This window comes from Sapajus apella, unplaced genomic scaffold (assembly GCF_009761245.1).
Source record: "Sapajus apella isolate SASKATOON/1434 unplaced genomic scaffold, GSC_monkey_1.0 scaffold54, whole genome shotgun sequence".
NCBI classification, from domain to species: domain Eukaryota; kingdom Metazoa; phylum Chordata; class Mammalia; order Primates; family Cebidae; genus Sapajus; species Sapajus apella.
The window spans coordinates 9,513,804-9,529,258 of record NW_022436994.1 but is presented as its reverse complement, the minus strand read 5'-3'; the positions used below and the strand labels follow the sequence as shown (position 1 = coordinate 9,529,258).

General features: G+C 46.9%; 1 long non-coding RNA gene and 1 other non-coding gene across 8 annotated transcripts; both read right to left on the bottom strand.

The window, feature by feature from the left end:
• Window positions 1-2,851: 2,851 nt before the first annotated feature.
• On the bottom strand, window positions 2,852-6,415 carry LOC116527359. Of its 7 annotated transcripts, none has more exons than XR_004258514.1 (5): window positions 6,284-6,410; window positions 5,793-5,869; window positions 4,179-4,248; window positions 3,621-3,849; window positions 2,852-3,147 (listed from the first exon to the last, which is right to left on the bottom strand). It is a non-coding gene; the product is annotated as an uncharacterized LOC116527359 (long non-coding RNA). The 7 variants fall into 7 exon arrangements; XR_004258512.1 differs by having other exon boundaries at window positions 4,179-4,279; window positions 5,793-6,074; window positions 6,284-6,399; XR_004258510.1 differs by having other exon boundaries at window positions 5,793-6,074; window positions 6,284-6,398.
• On the bottom strand, window positions 5,134-5,266 carry LOC116527498. Its single transcript, XR_004258579.1, has one exon. It is a non-coding gene; the product is annotated as a small nucleolar RNA SNORA9 (small nucleolar RNA).
• Window positions 6,416-15,455: the final 9,040 nt, after the last annotated feature.

Genomic DNA, 15,455 nt, shown 5'->3' with positions numbered 1-15,455 from the left:
GCAGACTCCAGAATTCCCAAACTTCAGTCATTCATGTGCTGCCTTTGAGATTTGTTGTACTCATAAGCACAAGTTTAACTATTGTCTTTCAGTCATCCCACTTTTTAAAGTAATCCATATGCAAGTTAAGGTTATTTATTATTTATTTATTATTTATTTATTTATTTTGAGATGGAGTCTCTCTCTGTCGCCCAGGCTAAAGTGCAGTGGTGTGATCTCAGCTCACTGCAACCTCCGCCTCCCAGGTTCAAGCAATTCTTCTGCCTCAGCTTCCCAGGAAGGTGCGTGCCACCAAGCCTGGCTAATTTTTGTATTTTTATTAGAGATGGGTTTTCACCGTGTTAGCCAGGATGGTCTTGATCTCCTGACCTTGCGATCCACCCATCTCGACCTCCCAAAGTGCTGGGATTACAGGCATGAGCCACTGCCGTTAGGTTATTTTTTTCTCTCAAATACCTTAAAGTGAATACATTCTTGGTAAAACTGAAAGTACTTATTCAAGTACCTAATAAAACTGAGTCATGCACTATCTGGGATAAGAGGGCACTGGCCTGAAAAATCCCCAAATTTCCAAGTGGGTGGCCTGTGGCTCCACCCTGGGCTAGACCTGGAGCTCCTCTTGGGCAAATTCAAATTCAGTCTTTCCAAGCTCTGACAAGCGTGGCCCCCTCCCCACCCCCAGGCTGTTGGGCTGGTGTTTTTGAAGGGTTTCCCAAACCTACACTCAAGTCTGGGGATTCTTACCCAGACTCTTGCCAGCTCATCTCTCTTTTCAGTTTCACTTCCCCAGCACCCCCAGCCCTCAGCGAGTCAAGCCAACCAATGGAACCAACATGGCTGTGTTCCGGTAAAATCTTCAGGTCACCAAAATCTGAACTTCACAAACTTTTCGTCTGTCATGTAATTATACTCTTTTGGGGTTTTTTTCCCCCTCACTAACCAAGTCAAAAATGTCAAGACCATTCTTAGCTCAGAGATTTGGCCGCAGGGCGGTGGAGGGGGGGGCGGGGAGGAATCTGCCCACCCTCGCTTTAGCTGCTGCTGGTTGCTGGGACCCTGGGCGTCCTTCCTTGGTAGTTTGCACAAATTTGCCATGCATCACCTCATTTGATCCTCGTGACCCATTTAAGAGTTACTATTATTTTCACTTTACATCTATTAAACTGAAGCTGAGATGACATCACTGCAAAGGAAGTTCCCTCCTGGGTCAACAGACTTCTGGGCCCTTCCAGCACTGAATTCAGTGGCTCCTACTCAAACCCCAGGGAAAAGCCAGTCAGTCAGTCATGGCCTGCTCCTCAGAAGGCAGGACAAGTGCTAGCTCTATCTGCAGCTTCCCCAGGGCTTGCTCCTTACAGGGTCTGACTGGTAAAACAGGTACATGAACAAAGGCGGAGGTCCCTAATGGAAGGACAGCAAGGAGGGGCCCCCACCAACTCAAGCCTGCTGGAGACTGAGGAAACCTTCCCGGCCCTGGTTAAGTTTCGCTCTCATTATCTCATCAGTTTCACCATGCCTTCCTCCACCAGGGCTCCTCCTGCTGCACCTACAGGCCCCCTGCCCTCACCCTCCCTGATGCAACCTTCAAATCCCAAGCATGCTCTGCTGCCGCTGACCTTTGCAGCAAATCCCCAGCCCCAGATAAATGTCCCCTTTCATAGGAAAGTTGCTTTTTCAGCTTCTCTACACAACTGTACCACAACTTAGGATTTATATCTAAAATTTTTACCTAATCTGAGGTGATACCATTGGGCTAGTTGCAGGGAAATGGCTCTACCAAGGCACCTTAGAAATTACACGTCCTCTCATAGGCCACAGGGCACACAGCGCACCTGGGCCTCTTGGAACTGAGGGTGGAGGCCTGGAAGGCACTACCGTAAGGCAGCTCCACTCCCTGCCCCATCCCTGTAGGAGGCTAAGAGTTGCTGTCTCCTGGGATTCTTTTCTAAGCAGGGATGAGGCTTCCGATTCATACCCTGCTCCCACCATGGTATGGCTGCAGACTAGACAACCTGCTCAGCTGCAGTATATTAGTGGCTCAACAAGGAAAGATGCGTATCTACTGTTGCAGGCCCCTTTGGGAGCTTTTCCATTCACTGTCAGTAGCAAATTGAATGTTAAGTCACTAGAGGCCAGGTGTGGTGGCTCATGCCTGTCATCCCACCATTTCGGGAGGCCTAGGTGGGTGGATCACCTGAGAGTAGTTCAAGACCAGCGAAACTGTCTCTACTAAAAATACAAAAATTAGCCAGGTGTGGTGGCATACGCCTGTAATCCCAGCTACTTGAGAGGCTGAGACAGGAGAATCGCTTGAACCCAGGAGGCAGAGGTTGCAATGAGCCAAGATCGTGACACTGCCCACTAGACAGAGCAAGACTTCATTAAAAAAAAAAGTCACTGGTACTTTAATGGCTCTATTTAATTGGCCTGGACTGCTGCAACATTCCTTGACAATGTCACCACCAACCTGGGGCACATCACACATACTAAGAGTACTACTTCTGTAACTTGTTTGAATGCTTAGGTGAATGCCTGAGACTATTTGAAGAGACAGTGTCTTATGGAGCCAACTGTTAAATGTTCCTAGAACCCACTCAAGATCTCAAGGTAAAGCTCCTGATGACAGCATCTTTGCGCACCAGCACCCCACTGCAGAATTCAGCCAGCTGGATTTGGCTCGTAGTAACCCTCACCACAGCTTGCCACTGTCAGTTCAAACTGGTGGCACATGCACATGAGGTGACCAGAGTTCCAAGTGGCAATTTACAAGGCATGAGCATTGAGAATGATGAAATACTTGAGGCTCCCTTAGACTTTGGTGACAACTCCTTCAAGAAGACGCCAGACTAAATCACATACTTAAATCCGTATTTATTAAATATCCCTTGTTTTCCATTCAGGAGATACCAGAAAGGCCCAGGTCCTGGAGCACAGCAAGGCTTCTCATTCTGGAAGCAGAGAACCTGGCACCCAAACCTAGGGCGAGAGGTCTGTCGGATCCAGAGTCCAGGCCCAGAACCGGAAATTCCTGACTCCTTCCAGAAGGGCAGTAAGGAAGGTTTCAAACTTGCTCAATTAAGGTGCCAAGACTTGCGTTCAAATTCGGCTCCACTCCTCAGTAGGTGTATTAACACGGGCATGCCTCATCTGTAAAAATGAGATTAGAAACACTTCAGAGACCTGTTGTGAAAATTAAGTGACATAATTCACACAGCTAGGATTGTAAATCCCTATTGTCATCAGCGACAACAGAACTGACCCCAACTTACCAACTTCTGAACCCATTCCCACCATGAACTGAGAGGCCTGTGCCCATGGCCTTTCCAGGGGCTGAAACACTGGCCACTGACCTAAGGTAACTTCGGAGAAAAGGCTATATATGTTGAAACCAAAACACTCCCAAGAATCAGGGTCCATGAGTCCAAATACTAGACAACTGTTTGTCCCAAAATAGTCTTGTGAGCTTGAAGACAATTAACCTTTCTGGGACTCAATCACCTGACTTACAACATAGTAAGGTCAAAATAAGGTAACGGTTTTTGAATTTTTCCTTAGCCAGGTGACTCTAAATAAAACAGGAGTGAAGTGACTTGCCAGGCCAGACCTTCCTGCACACTTACCCCTGCACAGGTTCCAAGGAACAGCCTGGCAGCCACTGAAGGAATCGTGTCTCAGGTCAGGTCCCCGCTAGCTCTGGCATCCTGGGACTGCTGCTGCAGAAATACGGAGGGACGGCAGGCACTCTTGTGCCATGTGTTGGGTCAGGGACATACACAGAGCAGAGCCACTGGTGAGAGGTGGCTGACAAGAACTTGCAGCTAACAAGGTAGCCTCCCAGTTTTGTGGACACTGGTAGAAAATACAAAATCTCTCGATTAGGGACAAGGGACCATTGACTATTCAAAGCAATAGCAACACACAGAGCATCAGTATTTTCCATGACCCTCCCAAGCCCCAGTTTCCATAGGGTGATGCAAGGGGAGTCACGGGCACCTGCATAGGCATTGGGCTACTACAGGAAAGGAGTGCAGGACTCTACCCTTTCACAACGCACTGCAAGAATGCCTGCTCTCTGCTCTGGAAGAAGGGACTACCTCTCACATTCCAAGGCTGTCTGCTGCACAAACATCCTTAAAAAAGATACTAAGGGAAAAGGGGTAGCCAAGTGCTTTACTCACAAGTCTGCTTGAACATGAGACTCAAGGAGGGCGCTCAGCAGGCCTGGGGTGTTCAGCAACTGTTCCTGGACTGAAAAGACAGAATCAGCTGGAAGCCTCACCTTTAAGAGAGGTGACCCCACCACCCAGAGGAACACAGGAGCTGTGCTGCTTGCGCTATGACCAAGCCAGCAACACTCTTCCCATCCCAGCCAATCCCTGAATACACCTAACAACCCTCACACCAGGACAAGAACTTGAGGGCATCCATCTCCTTCCCCCCAGCTTCTAGATTCCACTCAAGCTGCAGGGTTAGATGCCTGGCATCAAACCCTGATCTGCTGGTTTGTGGCTGGGCAACCCTGAACACATAATTCTGACCTTGGGCCCCTCTTCTGTACTGAACCTAAAATTACCTCATGGTGATGCCTCAAAGATTTAAAACAAGAAGAGGTTTGGTGCAAAACAGGTGTTTGACAACATCAGCACCTTCCTCTTCCAAGAGTTTTTTTCTTTAAGATGAGCACACAATGACTTCATCCTCCACTAGCTCCTGGGGCACTCAGCCCCTCTGCAGAGCTAAGCCTTTGGTTCTTTTTGCTTTGCCTTGTAAATATCCTGTCCCATTAGTCTCTCAGGGCAAGACTCTTCCCTGTTTATTCTTCTCCACACTGTTTCAGCTCCTACTTTTACCACCCCTCTTGGATTCATCCTCAACTTTTAGAAGGCCTTTGCTTTAAGTGTATATTAAAATGAAATTTGTACTGAGCCTGGAGCATAGCAAACACTCAGGATTCTCTCCACCTCTCACACCAGCATTGTCCAAAACAACTTCCACAGCGACAGAAATGCCCTCTAATCTTTGCGGTCCAATATAGTAGCCACTGGCCACCTGCGTGCCAAGTGGCTGCCACATTCATTAGATGGCTGCAAATCTATACAAAGCCCAGCACACCAGATCCAGGAGGGAGCAAGTCATTGTCTGAAATTTCTATAACCTTGCTCTGGATGGAGCAGGGCAAGGCCTCAAACCATTTCAAAACTGTTCTAGCAAGCACTGAAGGAATGCATAGGATCACCACAGACCCAAGCACGCTGGAGGCTTGCTACCCTCATTCACCCAAATCCCTCACACCCTAGGAATGTGGCAGTCCCCTCTCACTGAGCACCAGTCCTTGCTGGAGGCTGCAAAAAGAGACCTGAGGATTCAATTAGACACCTGAGCTTGGTTACAGACCAGAGCTACTGATGACTCTCAGGGAAAGATCTTTTTGGGTGAGGAAGAAGGGAAGGTGTCTTGGAAGAGAATCTTATTAAATTTTTATATAGATCAGACAATACGAACTAAAATCCCACCTTATTCTTTGACATTACAATTATTCTTTGACATTACAATTCTAGCGTGGCTCTTCACTATGACCAGACACATCCTTATCATCACGTAGTTAATATAAATACAGCCTTTTCTCCTTCGTTTTTTTCTCATGTATCTTACACCTCTGAAAACACTTCTGAACGACTATGTAGGCCAGGACACATGAATCAGATTTCATTTTCCCCATGAAATAATGGTTCAGAGAAAACGCAGGCCTAGCTCCAGGAAGGCAGAGTTGGGGTCTCTGCAAGGTGACTTACCGGGGCATCTTGCAAAAGAGTTGCTGTGACAGTAAGCTCTTCCACTGGGAGACCATCACCTCAGCCATGTCTCCCCTCTAGAGGGGAACAAATGCAGTCAGCTCCAGCTTGTGCCTCTGAACCATTATCCAGCTCTAGCTCCTTGCAACGCCTGGGCCCCTCTACATCTTCTCTTGCAGCTGGTCTACCCGCCATCCCATCCTTTCCGGCGAGGTCCCTCCAGACCACACGTCCCATCCCGCCTGGGGTCCAGCCAGGTTATGCAGAAGCCTTACTTCTCTGCTGAAAGAGAAGCACGACGTTACTCATCCCTAACCCCTGGGTCTCTTCCGGGAAAAATGTTCCGAACGCGCTCAACCGCCTCTTGCGAGGAAGCAGCACGTGCAGTGAAGACTTGAGCTCCAAGAACCGCCGGCGCCACCCCCTCCCCCCACTGCAGCCCAGCCTCCCGCGCCGTCCGCCACTGAGCCTCGATCCCCCACGACCCCTACCTGGGCTCAAGAATAGTCAGGCAACACGTGGGGGCCAGGATGGCGGTGGATAACTAAGCTGCGGGAGAATGCACCGCGAGGAGTACGGAGTACAGAAGCAGACAGCCAAGACTGACGCCCGCACGGCGCCGTGCACTTCGACGTCGACGTCACCGCGTAGCCCCGCCCCGAAACCGTGAGCGGCCCGAGCCACGGCGTTTGGGGCAGGTGACATCATGGGCGCGGGCTTTGAGGGGTGGGCTTGGGCTTAAAGGTTAGAGTGCTGGGGCTGGGCTGTGCTAGAGGCGTCTGCGTGTCAACAAAGTGGAGTCTCGCAACTGCCCCTGTTACCCTCCTTTAGTGACCGGAAGGCTGAAGTTATGTAATCTGCCCCCGCAACTAAAAGGATGAGTGGCCGGGACGGGCGTGCTGAGCCCCGAATGGGTGGTGTCTTCCCGGTGCGGCGGCACAGGCAGGGCCGGGCGGAATCTAAGCACGTGGTAGACACGGGGCCTCGGGAATGAACAGGAGCCTGCCTGTGGGAGCAAGTGGGAAAGGTGATGCAGGTGGAAGGGCAAATACAAATTATACATAGGGTTTAATTTTCCCTGCGGAAAATAAGGGACGAGAAACCACATCGCATTCTCTTTTCTTTCAGAATTTCAGCCTCTCTCCTTTACTCAAGTCTTTCTCTTCTACGGCCAGGTTCAACTCAGGAATGTTTGTTGGAAGCCATCTCCTTGAAGTGTAATTGTTAGACCCGGGCGCGGTGGCTCACGCCTGTTATCCCAGCACTTTGGGAGGCCGAGGCGGGAGTATTACCAGGTCAGGAGTTCAAGACCAGCCTGGCCAACATGGTGAAACCTCGATTCTTCTAAAAAAAAGTACAAAAATTAGCCTGGCATGGTGATGGGCACCTATAATCCCAGCTACGCGGGAGGCTGAGGCAGGAGAATTGCTTCAACCCGGGAGGCGGAGGTTGCAGTGAGTCGGGATTGCACCACTGCACTCCAGCCTGGGCAACAGAGCAGGACTTCATCTCAGGAAAAAAAAAAAAAGGTGAAAGAAAAAAAAAAGTGAAAAAAAAAAAAATGGCCGGGTGTGGTGGCTCACGTCTGTAATTCAAGTACTTTGGAGGCCAAGGCAGGCGGATCACCTGAGGTCGGGAGTTCAAGACCAGCCTGACCAACATGGTGAAACCCCATCTTATAAAAAATTTAAAAATAGGGCCTGGCGCGGTGGCTCACGCCTATAATCCCAGCACTTTGGGAGGCCGAGGCGGGTGGATCACGAGGTCAAGAGATCGAGACCATCCTGGTCAACATGGTGAAACCCCATTTCTACTAAAAATACAAAAAATCAGCTGGGCATGGTGGCGCGTGCCTGTAATCCCAGCTACTCAGGAGGCTGAAGTAAGAGAATTGCCTGAACCCAGGAGGTGGAGGTTTCGGTGAGCCGAGATCGCGCCATTCCACTCCAGCCTGGGTAACAAAGAGCGAAACTCCATCTCAAAAAAAAAAAGAATTAAAAAAAAAAAAAAAGGTGAAAAGAAACGTTAAGGGACAAAAGGGCCAAGCGTCTACTTTCTTGGAAGGTCAACAGCTTAACTTGTCACCTGACTCCAAATTGCAAAACCTACATAATGTGATGGGTTATCTCTACTTAGCTGTATAAAGAGTGAGTTTCTGTCTTTGTGTTGCCTTTAGCAGGTTGTATGTGATGTATAGCATATTCTCGTCTCCTTCTGATGTATGCCTGAAAAGAAAATGAGCAATTTGGCTCTAGAAGAATAAACAGTAATAGCTGAGGAGATGTCAAAGTAAACTTGCAAGGTTGCTTCCGTTGGGGGCCAGCTACTCAGGAGGCTGAGATCAGAAGATCACTTGAGCCCTAGAGATTGAGGCTGCAGTGCGGTGTGATTGTGCCAATGCACTCCAGCTTGGGTGACAGACCAAGACCCCATCTAAAAAACAAAAAACCAATCAGAAAAGATGCCAAAACATAAAAATCACATAATCAGAGTTTAATTGTGATTATGTTGGGAAACTGGAAGTTAGAAACAGGATGGAGACTGGCACAAAGAGAGAGACATGACAGCAGTATTTTAACTGCTTGTCAGAATACTAAAAATAACTTTCTTCAAACCCACATCTCAAATGAGTAATTCCATTGTTCTTCCAGGCCAAGTAGTGAAGCTAGATTTTTTTGCTCCTTAGTTCAGCTAAAATCCAGGTTCTTGTCTCCTGATTAGGAAAAATTAGGCACATGGACACACTGAAGTGTGAGAATTTATTAAGTAAAAAGAAAGCTCTCAGCAAAGAGGAGTTCCTACCAACAGGCTCCCACCCCACAGGTTGAATACCAGGCCACCACACTGGAGCTGAAGAGGCCTGTCTTCTCCCCTACATAAGGCGTGAATTCCTGGTGACTCCACCCCATTCCCTCAATGCACATGTGGGCTCCTAGTCTGAGCCGCTCCACACTGATTTATTTCCCTTACTGCACATGTGTTAAGAGATGGAATTGTTCACCATGGGCATGTTTGGGCAAGCCCCCTGTGCATAATGACCTGGATGGCATTTGGCTGTCTCCTGTCTCTATCAGTAGCATATGTAGGGGAGGAAAGATTAATTTTCTTGCTACCCTTCTAAGTTAACAGCTGGAGTCCTTGTAACAAAAGTTAGATTTTTTTTTTTGAGACAGGATCTTATTCTGTCTCCCAGGCTAGAGCACAGTGGTGCTATCACGGCCCACTGCAACGTCTACACCCTGAGGCTCAAGTGATCCTCCCACCTCAGCCTCCCAACTAGCTGGGACTACAGGAGCTGGCCACTGCACACACCTGTCTAATTTAAAAATTTTTAATTTTGTAGAGATGGCTTCCCATCATGTTGCCCAGGCTGATCTCCAGCTGCTGGGTTCAAGCAATCCTCTTGCGTTGGCCTCCCAAAGTGTTGGGATTACAGGCGTGAGCTACCATGTCCAGCCCAAAAGACACATTAACAAGAGAAAAACAAATGGAACTATATTAACATGTATACTTTGCATATACATATGAGATACCCAAGAAAATAAGTAAATCTCAAAGGAGTGGCTTAGAATTCAGGTTTAAGTACCATCTTCAGCTAAAAACAAAGAAGGGAGTGGGGAAGGCCAGTTTTGTGAAGAAGACCTGGAGAAGCACAGTAAATAAGTTGCTGCCTTCTCCATTGATAAGGGTCTCTGATGATTTAGAGTCATCCTTCTCTTCCTGGGGCAGAGAGAGAGACACCCTTACAAAGAGAGATTTCTTTTAAGACTGTACATTTCCCTTTCAAAGGAGTAGCTTATGCTGTTTTCATAGCTTCTGTTTCTCAAAATTATCAGCTCAAAATAGTCCTTATGCCATGGAGGCATATTTTGGGGTAGCATATTCTCACCTCCTACAGATGTATGCCTGAAAAGAAAATGAGCAATTTGGCTCTAGAAGAATAAACAGTAATAGCTGAGGAGATGTCAAAGTAAACTTGCAAGGTTGCTTCCGTTGGGGGCCACACAGTGTGGTTGTGTTTCTGAGGGGTCATTCTGATCCAGAGTTGATTTGGTCCTTCATGATTTATAGGCCTGGAAACTGGATATTAAAATTCACTGATAAATCACTCGTATGAACTCTAAAGTGTCTTTCCTTCACTAATGAAGTCTATATGGATTTTATCAAATGCACAACAATTGAAGTGTGACGTTATATGTCAAAAAATAACTCAGAGGCTGGGCGTGGTGGCTTGCACCTGTAATCCCAGCATTTTGGGAGGCCGAGGTGGGCAGATCACGAGGTCAGGAGTTTGAGACCAGCCTGACCAACATAGTGAAACCCCATTTCTGCTAAAAATACAAAAATTAGCCAGTGTGGTGGCATGCACATGTAGTCCCAGCTGCTTGGGAGGCTGAGGTGGGCAGATAACTGGAGACTGGAAGCTGAGGGTGCAGTGAGCCGAGGTGGTGCCACTGCACTCTAGCCTGGGTGACAGAGCGGGACCTGTCTCAAAAAATATATATATTGGCCAAAATCTGGGGAAAATGCAGATCTGGGAACATTGTCTTTGAGTAGGCCAATTAAGGGTAAATTTTCAGTGTTTAGGTGTTTCCTGACAACCCCACCTAGGCCCTATGAGCATCTATGAGAAGCTATGTTCAGGTAATGTTGCCAGTGCCCCTCCTCCTCAGACTGGCTCGAGGTACATAATTTCCCTTATTAGAGTTTCTTTCAGATACAAGGAGGAATCTCACGCAGTGCATACCTCCAAAGGAGCTCATTCTAGTAGAGAAAATGTCCTAAACATGGTTAACTAGAATCACAGACATACAAATACAGTTATCTGGAAACTGGAGGCGGGAAAAAATGCACACAGAGATTTAGTAGAAGATGTGATTCTTGAGCTGAGTCATAAAGCTCAACAGCCAAATTCACCCAGAGCCTAAAAGACTTGGGGTTATTAACCTACCATGACCAGGGAGACCGCCCCAGAGGAAAATGGGCTGTTTCTCATTATAAGGGAATAGGAAGGGGATTTTGTAAGGTTTAGGCTGTCCCTGAGTGATTCTGAAAAGGGGAGAGGAGGAAGTGAGTATCATGGCTATAAAGTTGCTTTCATGAAGCCTGGGCAGTTTAGTAATTGGGTACCTTGGTCGTTTTTTGTTCAAAACGTGGGAGCCATACAACAGGCTGGGAGGTTATTGGTAAGAAAGCAATAATCACTCAAAAGTGGGTGGCTGTTAGGACACTTTACAGCCAAGATGTGACCGGGAGAGAAAGATTGTCTTATGTTATAATTGTCTCATTGGTGTCTGTTATGAGAAACTGAATATACAAATAGACAATAGCTGGACCATTTATACAACTGAACTCTGACCTACAAGCTGCAGCAACCTCCTCAGGAAACCAATTCGTTATGTACATCAACCAGCCCAGGAAACCAGCCTGCTATAAATCAGACTTGCAGGAGGCTGGGTGTTATCTCTAGTGACAATCCAGGAGTAACTTTTGTAACAGCCCGAAAAGGCTAGGACTTAATTAGTAACCGGAACCCTATCTCTCACCAGATACAAAAATTAACTCAAAATGGACCAAAGATTGAAATCTAAGACCTGAAACTACAAAACTACGAGAAGAAAACACAGGGGAAATGCTTCAAGACATTGATCCAGGCAAAGATTTTATGACTAAAATTTCAAAAGCATAGGCAACAAAACCAAAACTAGACAAATGGGACTATATTAAGCTAAAACTAAAAAGCTTCTGCACAGCAATGGAAACAATCAAATGAGTGAAGAGACAACCTGTAGAATGGGAGAAAATATTTGCAAACTTCATTTGACAAGGAACTAATATCTAGAATATACAAGGAGCTCAAACAACTTGACAGCAAAAAACACAATCCCCTTAAAAAGTGGGCAAAGAATCTTAACAGACATTTCTCAAAAAAAGACGTATGAATGACCAACAGGTATATAAAAAAAATGCTCAATATCACTAATCATCAGTCCTCTAATTAGGACATTCCTGGAGGTGTCCCTTTTTTCACTGTAAAGCTTGCCCACTTTTCTGCCTGACTTTGCGTGTCATCTGAATACAAATGATGGTGGCTGACTCCCTTGTTATAGGAAGCTCTGAATTAACAGTCTTTGCTTTTCTCATTTTATTGTCTTTATTCCCAGTTATCACCATCTGATCATTAACAGGTGGATTTTTACTTGAAGCATGAACCTGTGGATGCAAAGATAGGGCAAAGGTATTCTGATGGAGTTAAGTACAGCCTGAGGAAGTCAGCACATTCAGGGTCAGACTAAGGGATGTTTTAGTAGTATTATTTACTGTATTATGGAGTGATAAATATGCATTTGTGGCAGATTGTGGAAGATTTTAAATATCAGGTCTTTGTTCTGTGAATGGTGGGGGAATAATGACAATCAAATGCACTACATCATTTACGTGTGTAAATGTGGCAAGCTGGATTATTGCAGAAGGCAGATTGAAAGGGTGTTTCCCCTATCTCTGCTTCATCTGGCAGAGACTGGAATACCTACGCCTTTGGGGAGTTCTAGAGACCAAGTATTTCTTTTGTATCAGTATCAAATAGGCCCAGTCAGGAGACAGAAACACAGCGTAGAAAAAGTGTAATATAAAGAATTATTAGAGATACTGGGCATGGTGGCTCACGCCTGTAATCCCAGCACTTTTGGGAGGCTGAGGTGGGTGGATTTCCTGAGGCTGGGAGTTCAAGACCAGCCTGGCTTTTGAAACCCTGTCTCTACTAAAAATAAAAAAAAATCAGCCAGGCGTGGTGGCAGGTGCCTGTAATCCCAGCTACTCTGGAAGTTGAGGCAGTAGAATCGCTTGAACCTTGTGAGGCAGAGATTGCAGTGAGCCGAGATCACACCATTGCACTTCAGCCTGGTCAACAGACGGAGACTCTGTCTCAAAATGAGAAAAGAAATTATTAGAGAGGCCGAGCATGACAGTTTACGCCTGTAATCTCAGCACTTTGGGAGGCTGAGGTAGGCATATCACGAAGTCAGGAGTTTGAGACCAGCCTGGCCAACATGGTGAAACCCAGTCTCTACTAAAAATACAAAAATTAGGCCAGGCACGGTGGCTCACACCTGTAATCCCAGCACTTTGGGAGGCTGAGGCAGATAGATCACAAGGTCAGGAGTTCAAGACTAGCCTGGCCAAGATTGTGAAACTCTCTACTAAAAATACAAAAGTTAGCTGGGCATGTTGTGGTTCAGGGGTTCAGGGGAGCCCTCAGTTCCCCTGAGAGGACATTTCTCCAGGTTCTTGGTCTATCGCTCCCCGAAGAATGGGAGAGGAGACCACGGCACAGTGCACAGTAAATGCCGGACTCAAAAGTGTTTGTAGAAAGTGATTTATTTAGAGAGAGAGAAACAGGAGAAGGAGAGAGAAAGAAACAGCTAACTCTCACACTGAGTGAGAGAGTCCAGAAAGATGGATTCCGGGAAAGGAAAGCAGCCTCCACACTGAGTGGAAGGGAATGGAGAGAGAGCTGGAGTTTAGATGGGGAAGACAGGCTTCCATGAGAGTGTGGAAGGGGACTCCAGGGGGGATATCCAAGAGAAAAACGGCTTCCATGAAGGGAGGGTTTGTGGAAGGGGACCCAAACATGGAATCCAAAGGGGTGTGGAAGAAGGGGACTTTTAACCTGGGAGGAACCCCCAGCTTCTCTAAGACCCCAGGCCAATGAAAGGCGTTCCTTAGAACTTCCGCTGAGTGATTGACTTTTGACACTTTCCTGCACCCTCGAAAATTAAAACAGAAACTGTTAAATCTCCTGGATGGATGGAGCGAGATATGAGTTTGCCCTACGTGGCGCTGGGAAGTTCTTGCCCTTGAAACTATGCCCCCGGTGGACCCAGAAAGAGAACACACTCCCTCAGGCATGGTGGTGGGCGCCTGTAATCCTATCTACTTGGGAGGCTGAGGCAGAGAATTGCTTGAACCTGGGAGGCAGAAGTTGCAGTGAGCCGAGATCACATCACTGCACTCCAGCCTGGGGGACAGAGTGAGACTCTGTTTCCAAATAAGAAAAAAAGAAATGCCATTGTCTCAAAAACCTCTCTCTAGGAATCTCATCCTATAACCAGGAAAGATCAACCAAGAGACTCGGAGTTGTAATAGACTTTTTGTCTATTCTTCTGAGGACATCGCCAAGAGATTACCTGATGGGGAACTTATCTGCGTAGTAAAGCAATCTTTGTTCTTGTGCAGATATGTCCCTCAGCTTCCCAGAGATGAGAGGCAAAACTCACGAAGTCCAAAGCTTATACAGTTTGCCCTACAACAGCCAGAGACAAGAGACAAGGAAAGTGATGTTTATTTTGGAGAGCCAGTGAACTGAGAAGATGATGGAGTAACGTCCTAAGAACCATTTTAAGTTAATATGAATTTCAGGCTCCTTTTATGTTAGGGGAGGGTGAAGAGGGAGCAGGCTGAAGTCATGACTTGTCCAATGATAATGGACATCTGGTTGTGAGGGGGTTGTGAAACTTCTTTATCCTTGATTGGGTCACAATGCTCCTGTAAATCTTTGTTTTTGCGACAGTTTCATTCTGTCACCCAGGCTGGAGTGCAGTGGCAGGATCTGGGCTCACTGCAACCTCGGCTTCCCGGGCTCAAGCAATTTTCCTGCCTCAGACTCCCAAGTAGCTGGGATTTCAGGTGTGCACCACCACACTCGGCTAATTTTTGTGTTTTAATAGAGATGAGGTTTCACCATGTTGGTCAGGCTGGTCTCGAACTCCTCAAGTGATCCGTTGGTCTGGGTTCCTAAAGTGCTGGGATTACAGGCGTGAGCCACTGCGTATGGCCCATTAACGATCTTAACATTGTGTCTTCAGCAAAGGAGGAATGCTTAAAGGGCCCAGCTCCATGTTCTCAGAGCAGGAAATGAGAAGTGAATGTGGAGCTGAGAGACAACATGCTGACAATTGGTACAGTATCCAATACTTAATAAAAAAAAATCAGTTGAGGCCCCGCGCGCGGTGGCTCACGCCTGTAATCCCAGGACTTTGGGAGGCCCAAACGGCCGGATCACGAGGTCAGCAGTAGGAGTTTGAGACCAGCCTGCCAACATAGTGAAATCCTATCTCTACCAAAAATACAAAAAATTATCCGGTCGTGGTGGCAGGCACCTATAATCCCAGCTACTCAGGATGCTGAGGCAGGAGAATCGCTTGAACCCGGGAGGGAGAGGCTGCAGTGAGCCGAGATCACGCCACTGCACTCCAGCCTGGGCGACAGTGCGAGACTCCAAGTCAAAAAAAAAAAAAAATCTGTTGAGACAAATACTGGTTCCCTTTGTTACCAGTTTACATTCTAGCTGTGCTACAAAGTCCTTACTGGCAGATTGGTTTAGTGGCAAAATAGCAGACCTGCTGGTGACTCCAATTTGCAGTATGTTTTTGGGCGAATCCCCATTCCCGGGACCTCATCTGGAAAATTTGTAAATCATGCCAGATAACGGTAAGGTTCTACGATTTTATTCTGATAGAGCCTGCACATCCTTGTTGCATTTCTACTTTCCGAATGTGTTTGTCCAAAGCAGGGAGACTTTAGAACACATAAATATTAGAAAAGGGATTCCCTGTGGCTCAGGAAATAAAATGGGACACAAGAAAAAAGCAAACAGCACCGCAC